The sequence below is a fragment of the Ursus arctos genome, unplaced genomic scaffold, assembly GCF_023065955.2.
Source record: "Ursus arctos isolate Adak ecotype North America unplaced genomic scaffold, UrsArc2.0 scaffold_15, whole genome shotgun sequence".
Taxonomy (NCBI): Eukaryota; Metazoa; Chordata; class Mammalia; order Carnivora; family Ursidae; genus Ursus; species Ursus arctos.
In genome coordinates this window covers 21272583-21286836 of record NW_026622819.1, presented here as the reverse complement: position 1 = coordinate 21286836, position 14254 = coordinate 21272583, and positions in this window count along the sequence as shown.

The window sequence follows — 14254 nt, the reverse complement described above, 5'->3', positions numbered from 1 at the left end:
GAATTGCCAGATCAGCCTCTAACCCTTCTAACGGATAAAGGATTTACTACTTTGAATGTTTGGCCATATCAACCACAGAGCTAATATGCTCTAGGCTTTTATTTCATTATTTTCATTATTTAATTAATGCTTCTTTCTGAAGTCTATGGCACTGCAGGATCTAGATATAAAGAAGCATCAAGGTATTCAAGTAAAAGTATAAATCACTCATAAGCAATCAAGGGAATGGAGACCTTATTTTCTTTTTCCCCAAAGGTCAACCAAAACCAACCCTATTTCACAAGCAACTATGATAAAAATCCTTAACAATCCTATTAAACACATTTTAAGGACATTAAAAACATAGTTATCTAGGTATTATCTGCCTTGAGAAAAGTAGAGAGGAAGTATTTCCTTCATTTCTATGACAGCATTCCTTCTATCAATCATATTCACATTTGAATATGTTAATTAAAACTTCTTAATCTAGTTCACGAAAGGCAATTGAACAGTAGTTTCAAAGGACAGCTTTTGAGATGTAACTGATTCTTTCACTTATCACTCCACCCTCACATTCAACTGGTCACCAAGGCCTTCAAATATTTCCTTTAAAATGGTTCCTTTTCACCAACCTCACTGACGGTGTCAGTCATCAGGCACTGCTGGACTACATTAATGGGCTAATTGACCTCATTGTCCCTAGTTGTCCCCCATTTCAGTCCATTCTCCATGCAATTAACTTACTAAAGTAGAAATCATATCTTGCAATTCTTCCTCTTGAAAATGGTCAGGTCACCTTGAAAATGGTCAACTGTTCTCATCTAGAGAAACTTCCAAATATCTCAGCAATGTCTAGACTCTATGCCTCTATAATGTCTATGGGTCTGTTTATCTCCTTGGGCCTATTTATCTCTCTGTTTATGTTTATGATACATAGAGATAAGGGAGTCAATTGTTTTTCTTTCACAGTCCACACAATATTGCATGTCTCTCCAATTTTTAATTTCTATGTTTGAAATAGTCTTTATTCTTATTCTATTCACTCTTTAAGGTTCCATTCAAATGTCACCTACTGGATGAAGCACTTCCAAAAATAAAAAATTAAATTTAATTATCAAATATGTTATTTCCTACAACATAGTAGGAAACCAATAGAGACTTGTATAATTTAGAAGTAAATTTCACCTTATTTTATAATCCTTTCTTCTGTAAGTCACCTTTCCTTTATAGTAGCGATTTTTGAGGAGTAAGAATTCCTGTCCCCCAAAAAGGTCTTTCTAGCTGGACTAAGAATCAAATTGACATGAGACAGATTAAAAGGAGAAGATCAAATTTAATAGGCATACATACAGAAAATCCACATGGACATGGAAATTCTAAAAACAGGCGAAATGAGATATATGTGTCATTTTGAACTAAGGGAAAGGAAAGTACTTCACAGGGTGATAAGAAGAGCAGATGTTTGGTAATTAGATGTTTGTCCCACCATAAAGATGGGTCACTCAGATAAAATTTATCTCTGTTAATAACTCTTATTCTGAGAAAGATCCCAATTTAGATTCTTCTGTGTGGTTAAGGAAGGGACAAAATTTCTCTTGAGCCTGCAGGGTCTCAAGTGTCTTCAGCCCAACATAAAACACATGCCAAAGTGGCACAGTCTGAGGAGGGGCTGTTCTGAACCCCTTTGCTTCTTTATTTTGCATCAAGGTTTTAGATATAGTTGAGTATCTCAAGGAATATTCCTATCCTTGCAAATTTAGTTTCAGGCCTAAGATTAATATAGTAAATTTTCTGAGTTTTTTTTTTTTTTTTTTTTTTTTGGAGAACCATCTAAACATTTATGTAACAGTGTCAATGGGCGTGTGCAGAGGGCTTAATTAAACACCTAACGTACCAATATAGATTGAATGTGAATATACTATATTTAAAGAGGACAATCACTCACACACACACACGCACACACACACATTTGTCCCAGGAAACTTTGTTTTAAGAACCATCTCCCACTCCTAAAATGACTATTCACATCATTTTTCTCCTGCAAATTTTTACCAGCTCTTTTCCCAACATCCTTCTTAGCTGAATACCTTACTCCCAAACTCAGCAAGAAGACAGAAGCAAGCATAGGGAACAGTCCATACATCAGTCTCCATACCAGCCTACCAGTACTGCTAACCAAATGCTCAGTCTTCTCTCTCCTCACAGATAAACTCTTGAGAGTCTATCTAAGCCAGCCCTTTCTGTATACATTACATTGCATTTCTAGCTTACTTTAGCAAATCTCTCAGCAATTGTCCTCTCTTCTGTACCAGTTTCTCCTTCCAAATGGATCATTTCTTTCAGCATGCAAACCTGTCCTAATATCGCCCATTTTAGAATGAATAAACAAACAAAAGTTCTTTATTTTTTTTCTCTTCTTCAGTTACTCCCATTCTAACACCATTCTCACTCCTTTATGATACAACTTTTCAAATGAATGCTCCACATCCTCTGTGTTGATTTCCTCTTTTTCCGTTCTGTTTGGAGCACACTGTTGTGGCTGAGCTTCCCACTAACCCACCAAAACAGAGATTAAGGTCACAGAAAGGTGCCACGTTCCTAAATAAAATCTCCAGCCTTTTTTCCTTCTCCTGGATATTTTAGCAGTTGGTTAACTCTTACCTGAGTGACTCTTTCTCAGTGTCCTACTCTGCTTTTCTGCTTCACTCTCTAACTTTCTAATATTTGTATACCTCTGAGTTCAGTATTAGTTATACCCATTTGATGATTTATCTCACCCTGTTATAAGGCTTAATATCTATATTGATGGCTCCCAAATGAGTAACTCCAATAATACCTCTACTGGAGGTCTACTAGGTAGATCAGATTTATCAGGCTCAAATCTGAAGCCTTGATTGATACCTTCTGACCCCACAACTGCTTCTGATGTGCCTGTCTTACCTTTGTAAGTAGCAACTCCAATTTTTAAGCACTGAGGTAAAAAGTTATAATCATCTTGTTTCCTCTTTCCTTTTATTTCACATCAACAAATCCCGTAGCCTCTATCTTTAAAATGTACTCAGAATATAGCCACTCCTCGCCAATACCCGTTACTATTGAAGTGCATAGCTCCATAGAGTGTTTTTAATTATTGGTGAAAGCTGTGACAGAACTCCCTTTGTGTTTCCAGCTCCACCCTTCCCACCACTAGAGTCTCTTCTCTGAAATCAATCATCATGATCCATTTAAAACAGTGGCTATTTACTAGTGGTGATTTTGTCCCACTATGGGGGGGGGGGGCTCTAAGCAATGTCTGAAGCTGGCTTTGGTGTCAAAACTGGTGGAAAACTACTCATATCTAGTAGACAGAGTCCAGAGATACTGCTAAACATACTAAATGCATAAGAAAACACCCTAACTCTAAGCACTATCTAGCCCAAATCACATTTAGGGACTCTATTTTAAAATATAAGGCAGGGACGCCTGGGTGGCTGAGTCAGTTAAGCATCTGCCTTTGGCTCAGGTCATGATCTCAGGGTCCTGGGATGAAGTCCTGCATCAGGCTCCTTGCTCAGCAGGGAGCCTGCTTCTCCCTCTGCCTGCCACTCCACCTGCTTGTGCTCTCTCTCTCTGACAAATAAATAAATGAAATCTTAATATATATATATATATATATATATATATATATATATATATATATATATATATATATATATATATATATATGGCATACCCTTTTCAAGACCTTCCAAAGGATTCCCATCTCAGTGTGAGTAAAAACCAACATCCTTAAAGTTAATTGCATACAATGTCCCACAATATCTTGTCCCTTGTTATTTCTCTGATTTCAACCCGTCTTTGATGTGTCATTCTTTCCCAGCAATAGTGGCCTCCTTGGAGTATGTCCAAAACATTCCTATATTGGGGCTTAGTGTTTGCTTGTATTGGAATACGGTTTGAGCAGATGTTTCTATGACTTGTAATATGGTTTGAACAGATGTTTCTATGACTTGCCCATTCACTTCTTTTAAGTGTCGGCTAAATACTGCCTTAATGGTGAGGCCTTCTCTGACTATCATTCCTAAAATATCTCCACTCTATACCAGACATACATATATAGCGCTAGGTTTTCCTACTGCCTTTTTCTGCTTTGTTTTTCTGAATAGCTCCTGACTTAATATGTTTACTTGTTTCTTTATTTTCCCCTTTACAGTATAAGTTCCCTGAGGTTAGAGACACTTGTTTTCTACTTTGTTTACTTCTTGAATACATAGAAGAATGCTTGGACAGGTGATCAATAAATATTTGTTGTGTGAAGGAATGCATAATACGATTGAAAATTCATGGTTATTTATCTATTGATATTCCATTAAACTTTGCTTAACTTGAATCAAGGGAATAAAACATATCAATTTCCAACTAAAAGAGTTTTGATTCCTCTCACATTTTATCTTGATTACATGAAAGTAGAATATCTTATAAGCTCCTTCTCAATCCAAGGAAACATGGATCACATCAATAAGACAGAGATCAAAGTGAATGAAGACATTGAAAGAAGAATTAAATGTTCTTTTATTTTCTTTCTTACTTTCAATTGATAAGGAATTATGGAGGTAAGTCCTCAGTTCTTTGATTTGCTTTAAGCCAATTCAAAAAGGAACAAAGTACCCGGAACCTTAAAAGGCAACTTCTGTTGATCAGCAAAGGACAGTTCATAAATTTCCCGTGCACACCCATGCACTGTAAATGGTTAACTCCAGACTTATCTAAAAGAATAAATTCAGAGTCGTTATTGTTGACTTTGCTCCCTCAAGATAGCTTATCCCTTAATTTAAATATCCTTATTTCTTATGTTTTCGGGGTTATGAAGAGAACAGGCCAGTGATTGTATTTTAACTTGAAATTGCAGCTTATCTCGATATTTTAAGGATGTGAGTTAGGCAGAACATAGCTAAAACAATAAATGTACATATAAGAAATAAGTCACATAACATGTTTTCATATCAGGCACTCAATTATGTTCTTAAGAATTCAAATTATTGGGGTGCCTGGGTGGCACAGCGGATAAGTGTCTGCCTTCGGCTCAGGGTGTGATCCTGGCGTTATGGGATTGAGCCCCACATCAGGCTCCTCCGCTATGAGCCTGCTTCTTCCTCTCCCACTCCCCCTGCTTGTGTTCCCTCTCTTGCTGGCTGTCTCTATCTCTGTCAAATAAATAAATAAAATCTTAAAAAAAAAAAAAAGAATTCAAGTTATTTTTACTTTTCTACTTTGCTATCCTGTGGGACTTCTTTTTTTGTTAGACCGATGCCTTAAAAGTTCAGTAGAATCCTAGGTAAAGAAAGGATACATGTTTATGATATCTTTTAGGGGAAAGAAAGCTTTCTCAGAAGTCTCATGCACAAACTACACCTGATTTCTTATCAAGTCAAGATTTGTGAAATATACTTATGGCGAAATCAGTCACTAGTGAAGGGAATAGTTTGATCAGTTTAAAAGGTTCATGATTTTCCCTGAAACTGATGATATAGCCACCTTTTCTGAGCGGTGGCTAGCAGAACAAACGTGTAGTTCTGTTAGCAAGAAAGAATGGAAGAATGTTTAATTGAGATACAATATACTGGGTATGTTACAAGAAATTTGTCTTTGCTGGGACCCAAAGTTATTTCTTTATTCCTGTTCTGACCTTTCTTACTGCTGGGACCCTCTGCCTTCATGGTGGTTTGGCTTTTGTTTGTTTGCCTTGCAAACAATCCAGGTCTTTGCACTGCCAAAGCACATTATACTCCCAAATTTTACCATAGTAATTTTCTTTGTCCATTCTCAACATATATTAATTGCTCAAAAATATTAGGATGTAACTTAGAAAGTAAAGCAATTTAGATAAGCTGTAACTTTGTGAAAATAATTGTGGGATCCTATTAACTTATGTCTTTACCTTCTAAGTTTCCTTTAAGTTATAAAGTTACAACGATGTTTAAATCCACTGCCCCAGATTCATGAATATGGCTATCTTGGTTTAGCATGGTTTACCATACTGTCTCAGGTAGGCACATAGACTTTTTTGATAGACCCAAATCAGGCACCCAAATCTGACCCTAGATTTTTTTTTACCTAGGGCAAATTGCTGAATCTAAGTTCAGTTTCCTCAATGAGGAACAAAATACAAGACTCCAAGTGTTTTCTTAATGCATGCAAAATGCTTAGCATGACATCTGATAACTATATATTGTTTGATAGCAATGGTTCCCTAAATAATTTGTGTTGCTCTTACTGTTATAAGTGTTATCATTGCTAATATTATTTTAAAATCCTAAACACCTAGAATAATATTCAGGTATTGCTAGACCTCAGCACATGTGTTTCAAATATATAAATGACTCAATTTTATATGAAGGGAAGAAAAGTGTTGTGGTCTGTAACTTTTTCTATAATTTAAATGAAAGAAGAAAAAAAAATGTTGAATTTAACTCATCCTAAAAACCTCTCAACTATTACCACAAATAAAACGTATTATTTGGTTTTGGTTTTATTCAGTGTCCTGGTATAAGTTTTGGATCTCTGGAAATCATACATATCAGATATAAAAGCCCATAAAGTACTAGATTGTAGGGGGAAAAAATGGAAACACAGGTCTCCAATGGCTTAAACTAGACCTCTATATTACACTAGTTACAGAAATTAACTCAAAATGGGTCAAACACTTAAATGTAAGAGACCTGAAACTGTAAAACTTCCAGAAGAAAACATAGGAAAAAATGATTCTTTTTTTTTTTTTTTTTTAAAGTAGGCTCCATGCCCAGCATGGAGCCCACCATGGGGCTTGAACTCACAATCTTGAGATCAAGACCTGAGATGAGATCAAAAGTGAGTCCCTTAATTGACTGAGCCACCATGTACGTCAGAAAAAGATTCTTGATAATGGTCTTAGCAATGATTTCTAGGAGAAGATACCAAAAGCACATGCAACAAAAGCTAATATTAAGTGGGATTACATCAAAATAAAAAGTACTTCTATACAGCAAAGGAAACAATCAATACATTGAAAAAGCGACCCACAGAGTGGAAGACAGTATTTGCAAGCCATCTTTCTGATAAGAGGTTAATATCCAAAATATATCAAGAACTCATATAACTCAATAGCAAAAAAAGTAAATAATCCAATTTAAATATGAGCAAAAGACCCAAATAGGCATTTTTCTAAAGAAGACATATGAATGGCTAATAAGTATGTGAAAAGGTGACCAACATCACCAATTGATAGGAAAACACAAATCAAAACCACAATGAGATATTAACTTACACTTGTTAGAATGGCTCTCATCACATGTTACTAGCCAGGGGAAAAGATCAAAATTCAAAATTCAAAGTACTATTTCTACTGAATGTATGCACTTTCACACCATTGTAAAATAGGAAAATTATAAGTCAAATCAGGGGTGCCTGGGTGGGTCAGTCCGTTAAGTATCTGCCTTTAGTTCAGGTCATGATCCCAGGGTCCTGGGATCGAGCCCCACTTCGGACTCCCTGTTTAGTGGGCAGTCTGTTTCTCCTTCTCCCTCTGCCCACTTGAGTGCTCTCTCTCTCAAATAAATAAATAAAATCTTTAAGAAAAATAAGTCAAATCATCTTATTAAGGGACAGTTTCAATAAAATCCTCATTATATAATGTATTTATATTATTTTCTACTCTGTATGAACTATTATTTTTCCTTAGGGATTATTTATCTACCTTATTACTGAATCCCTTCATTAGGCAGGATTAATTGTTCCTCTGGCTGTGCTCTTACAGCACTTTATAACTTTACATTGCCTCCATAGCAATCTTTATCTCCTAGATGACAAATATGTTTATATTACTGTTATTTGTAATCTGTTCTTGAGGTCAATGACTATTGCTTGTTTATATTTTTATCCTCAGAGTCTAACACTGTGCCGTGGACAGAATAGACACTTAAAAATAACATTAAATTGAGTTACGTAAGGTGAGCGCTTGTTTAAAATTGCTTATTCTAGAATTTTGTCTTTGATCAACAATGGCCACAAACTGGGTCATAGTGACACATTAGTAAACTCATATTAATAAAAATATAACTGATGAACCTGAGCATTCTTTGTTTCATCTACTCTCATTTGAGATTAAAATATCACAAAAATACCAATTCATATGGAAAACTAATTTTCCCTGCCAACATAACTCTTATTTACTGTATTTTTCTTACTAAAAACAGATGAAGCAAAAATGTGTGCTTGCCTAGATTTTTTAACAAGTGATGTTTTATCAACAGAAAACAGAAAACAGATGATACACAACTATATTCAAAGATCATATGAAGAAATAAAAGGACACAATTTTGTTCATTCTATGATATCTCTACATCACTGGCGATAAAATCACAAGTTATTCCTAAAATAAATCAACACAAATAATATTTACTGATGTTTCATTATCTTAAAGCAAGTACCATAAGTAATGCAAGACAGATAATAGGTGCCTAAGAAACAGATTCAAGCCTAAGAAGTTCACTCTGTGTTGAAGGCATTGAGACAAGTCTGAAATATCAAGAGCTACAAGAGATTTATACACAGCAATGTAAAAGACTAAAAGGGAAAAAAGTAAGATAGCTTCACAAATATAATGTCCAGAGTCCATATCTATTTATACATTTTAAGTAGCTATGTTGTGTGTAATTGTATATTTTATACATTTGAGCCACACAAATTTTCAGGTTTTTAAAAAATATATATATTGTTTATTTATTTGAGAGAGAGAGAGAAACGGAGAGTAACCATTGGGGGAGGGGCAAAGGAAGAGGGAGAAGCAGACTTAGCATGATGTATCTTTTGCGATTATTTGCCACATTTCCCTACTATGGTTGAGTTTTTATAGCCCTGAGATTATCATTTTATGATCATGTTCATACGTGATGTTCATGGCAACTCCGATTTTCTCTTATTATTCCCATTTTATAGATGAAGAAACTTAATTTCCAAGAGTTTAAATAGTTGGCCTAGAATCACTTAGCTTGAAAATAATTGAAGTAGGGTTGTAAATCAAGTCTATTTAATTCAAACCCTTAGGAACTTCTCTTCCTACTATTTTCAAAATATCAGAATCCTACATTCCCTATAAATAATCTTACAGTTTCTACCTACACTCACATTTTAGAGTTTCGGTTCACAAAGAAGCAAAAAAAAAACCAGGAATGAGATTCCTTGTGTGAATGCTCATCTAATTCACTTATACCCAATGTTTAAGACTTTTTTCCTTCAATATTTGAAGAAATAGTCAACTAGTCTCTCAACTTAATCAATTTAAATGATAATGTATTCAAGTTATTGAATGCAAGACTATTTCAATATAATCTCATTATTAAAATGTTTATTTCAAAACAAATTTTTTATCTGTATAAATTTTGTGTTATGTTCCTTAGGATCAAAGATAATACATGTAAAATCTACTAAATAGTCTCTCACCTCTCAACTCTCTTCTTAATATATTGGGCCCCATTTAAATAAATAAAAAAAATTTTAAAAAGATTCTTTAACATTTTTGGTTGTGACTCCCTGAGACTAAATATATATTAAGAAGTAATCCAGGCAGTTCCTGTGTTCCAGAGGTCCTTCTGGTTGATTCAGGTGTTGATTCCTACGGCCAAGTTAAGTTTCTAGGAATGAACCCAGGGAACTTACAGTTATTTGGGGCCAATTTCATGGTTCCATAGAGGTTGCACTGAGACAACAAAACCAGTGTAGTTTTCTTTTAAAAATATTCCTCCAGGAACTCTGGGACTCATTCATTGCCTTGTGAATAGTCAGGATGAGATTTCTAAGAAGGGCAAATTTCTTGGCCTTCCTTTCTCCTATTTATGTCTTTCTTGATATTCCCCCAGAAAAGACCACTAATCTGATCCCTTGAGAATTGGTCTAAAGTGGATGACTGGCGTCCCAGTGACATTTTACTACAATTTGAATTCTCATAAGGTTTCACTCTATTTCAGACATGATATGACTAGCACAAAGTGAAGCAATCTTGCTTATATGTAATTAATGCAGATTAGAGAAATTCAACCATTTACTTGCCTTATAATGATAATCCATAATAAATTTACAGCCAACTAAAATTGCTGATTTGGATTACTGTTTTATTCTGTTAAGGCTGTCTAAATTTTCCTTTATTTTATATTTAAATAATAAAATAGAGGATATTTATAATATATTTCATTTAAATGCATTCTGATTTATTCAACTTACCATTAAGCTATTTTAGGGTTCTGAGAATTCCAGGAGTATATTCCCCATGTATTTTATTAAGTGAATTCAAGTTCATTCAACAAAATGTTCTTAGTAAAATATTTTACAGAAGAAAATATTGAGCGGCCAAAAACAAAGATCTGTCATCTGGTCTCCACTCACAGATCAAAAACATTACATCAACTTATTAAAACTTAATGCTTGAATGAGAATCCCCAGTATATAGATTTGCTTTGGTATGACCCAGTGAGCAGGACAGAAACACAGAAATAGCAATGGCCAGTCCATGTATGTACTGAACACAGAACACATGGAAGAAATTCCTTACATGAGAAAAAAGCAGATAGCATTATTTTTATAGTTTTCATTTGTCTCTATCTTCTTAAAAAATTACAGTGCAAAGTATGCAAGAAAACTGCTCTTACATTCTTTTCTGTTGTCTTATTAACAAAGGTCAGCTATTTTATAAACCCCTAAGTGTACTCTGTTTGTCAAAGGCCATTTAATTGTTATCTATAGCATTTTCTAATCATACATTATAATTTAAGCATATCTGTGACATGTATGGAAGCTGAAAGCTACAATAGACATCTCATCAAATAAACTAATTTGACATGAAACACACGTTATTTTGAGAGGCAATCCATGTTTATTTCACAGTCTGTTTCTGAAATGAGCACATTCAAAATGTATTGATTTTCACTAGACTGACATCTGTAAAATACATCTTTGAATATCTCTATATGTCAGATTCAAATCAATACAGTTTTCTGTTTTAAGAATGTGTGCATATTAAAGGCTGACCTTCATTATTGGGTGTCCAAAATAATTTTTTGGTAAGTTATAAAAAACAAGCTCATTCTTACCCACATAGATCTATTTATTGTTAAAAACTTAACCCTATTACATGAAGTTGGAAGTTCCAGAGCATTGCCAGATAGATAAACTCTCTGATTTAACAGGTTTGGGTTGGCTGAAATGGATTGGGAGTTGGAGTTAGAAGCAGCTTCTGAATCTGACTCGATGTATTCCTAATACTTGTTCCTAAATTTGCTTCACAAATGTAACCTACCATTTCCTTCTCCCATTGCCTATTTTTATAAAATCTATTTGGTCTGAGGGTAATGTAGACACATAGATTTATACCCTGGTATTCACAAATATTGACTAGTTCTCGTTTTTTTTTTTTTTTTTAATCAAACCCATTTTTGTGGCACTGATTATCAAGAAAGATAAGAAAACTATGCATGTATACAGTTGAATCTATATGATATGTTTGATCCCTTACACTTTAATTTGGACATATATTATTTTTGCTGCACAATTAAAACACAAACTAAGTAGCTTAAAATAGCAAACATTTATTGTGTCCCCATGGTTCATGAGTCAAGTGGTTTGGTAGGCACTCTGCTCAGGGACTTGCAAAAGCCTCAGTCAAGGTGTCAGCTGGACTATGCTCTCATCAGTAGGCTTCGGTAGGAGAGAGCTCCTCCAAGCTCATTCAAATTTTTGGCAGAATTCATTTACCTGTGACTGAATGACCAAAAGCCTCAGCTTCTTTAGAGGCTGTTCACAATTTCCAGATCTCCCTCCTCCCCCAATACACACACACTCCCTTGCCATGTGAGCTTCCTCCATATTGGATGTTTACCCCAGGAGGGAAAACCTTTCATTATAGTCTGCTGAGGTGACTTCTGATGTGTAACATATTGAAATCATAGGAGTGACACCCCCATTTTCTTTGCCAAGCACTGTAACCAAGTCAAGGGCTTTGTTAGAAGTTAGTGACAGGGGGCACCTGGGTGGCTCAGATGGTTAAGCATCTGCCTTCAGCTCAGGTCATGATCTCCAGGTCCTGAGATCGAGCCCCATGCTGGGCTCCCAGCTCAGCAGGGAGTCTACTTCTCCCTCTGCTCTCCCCTTGCTTGTACTCTCCCTCTCTCTCTCTCTCGCAAATGAATAAATAAAATCTTAAAAAAAAAAAAGAAGTTAGCGACAGGACTTGCCTACATCCCAGAGGAATGAAATTATGTAAAGAGGTAAGGAGTAGAAGGTAGAATATTAAAGATCTCCTCAGAGTGTGTGAGAGGACTATTTTACTAAGTTGGTTGGCTAGAGTCACTATTATTTTTAACTCTCGCTTGGTGATGAAAAGAACTATAGACAGATAATGAATCAAAGAATTCCAAAAACGTGTGCTGTCCTTTGCTATGTCAAGCCCGTATAACTTCTTTCGTGTTTCCATAGCCAGAAGAAGAGAATCAAGAGGGGCATCTTCCAAAAATGTCCATAACTGTAGTACCTGCAGTCTTTGTAGATCTGTAAACATGCAAAGATCATTTTATAAACAATGCAGAAAATAGCTCTGCCTTCAAAAATATAGATGTGTCATTATTAGTTCTGTCAAAATTCTATCGAAATATAAGATACTGTCATGTCATAAGAATGTTAATAAATGTTTACATGCTGGCCTTTCCCCAGTACTAAAAGAAAAGTCTTACTGCACAATTTTTGTTTAATTTGAGCTATTTGAAGGTATCTACAAATCTCAAAAAAGATAAATAATGAAAATATCTTCAAAGTACATATAAGGAATATCTAAGTCACTTTTTTAATTCAGAGGAAATTTCTTTGAACTTAATTTTGTGATCTGCCATAAGTTTGGAGGTATGACTGTAAAAATAACAATTGAAATAATGTTGGTGAATATTTTTGAAAAACACAAATTGTTATTGAAAGCAAAATAAAACTGGTAATAGTCAATTAGTTATTCTCAGTACTCTTAGTATTTCATATTTTTCCCTTGAGCTTTTATTTTATGTAAAGCCATACTAATTATGCTAGTTATCCAGAATTGAATTAATTTATTGATTGTAAATTCACTTGTCAACATAATTAGTATAATACACCTCTACATTTACTGCTCAGTTAGACATATAAACAGTTTTCCTTAGAAATTCAGCTCTATTAGCTTTTTAAGTTCTAAATATAGAAAAAGGCGTTAGCAAAAAAATGCACTTAGAAAAATCAAACAAAAATCTATGTAATTACTCTCAATTGAAAACAAGGATGCTTACCTCTTCACAGATACAAGTGTGAAGACATAAATTGTTAAACTACTAATGAGCAATCACAGAACAAGGGAGAAGAAAATGAGACATTTTTCCTTACTATTTTCTCCTAACAGAGAATATTCAAATGACCACTTTATAAATCAAAAAAGGCATTTGGGCATGTGCTTGATGGTGAATGAGTACAATAAATAGATGGCCATAGCTGCTTCCTTCTCAATACTAAGGAAATAACATTTTCAGATAGAAATAGCCATTAAGGGGCACCTGGGTGGCTCAGTTGGTTAAGCTACTGCCTTCAGTTCAGGTCATGATCCCAGGGTCCTGGGATGGAGCCCCGCATCAGGCTCCTTGCCCAACAGGGAGTCTGCTTCTCCCTCTGTCCCTCACACCACTTGTGCTCTCTCTCTCTCTCTCACGCTCTTTCTCAAATACATAAATAAAAATCTTTAAAAAAATAAGAAATAGCCATTAAGAAAACATTTCTCCAACTTAAAATATGACCAATTGTAAATTACCCTCAAAGTGTTATTCATATGATGGAAAAAGGCTTTCTCAATGGATCCGATCATGTGTGAAAAGCATTTCTGTTCTGCTGATAAGTATATTGTTATTTGCGTTAAGTGTAGCCAGCTTGGGATATTACAGAAAAAAGGTGCATACAACCTAGTGAAGTTAAGGGTATGGGTCTTTCCCCATAGTTGGTGAAGGTAGCAAATGAATATAAAGGTGCCATGTTTGATTACATTTTCTACAGGTTTTATGGTGTTGCTTTCAATTGTCTAAATGTATTATTCTTTCATCTGCCTTAAATGTCATGTCAATAAGTGACCTTTAAGAAAGTATTGAAAAGACATTATTTTGAGAATACGTACATTATGTAAACTCTCATTTCCACTTTCTCCTTCCTGCCAACTCCCCTCCTCCCTGGGCCTCCCAACACACAACTCATACCTCTGGTCTAGTTAACT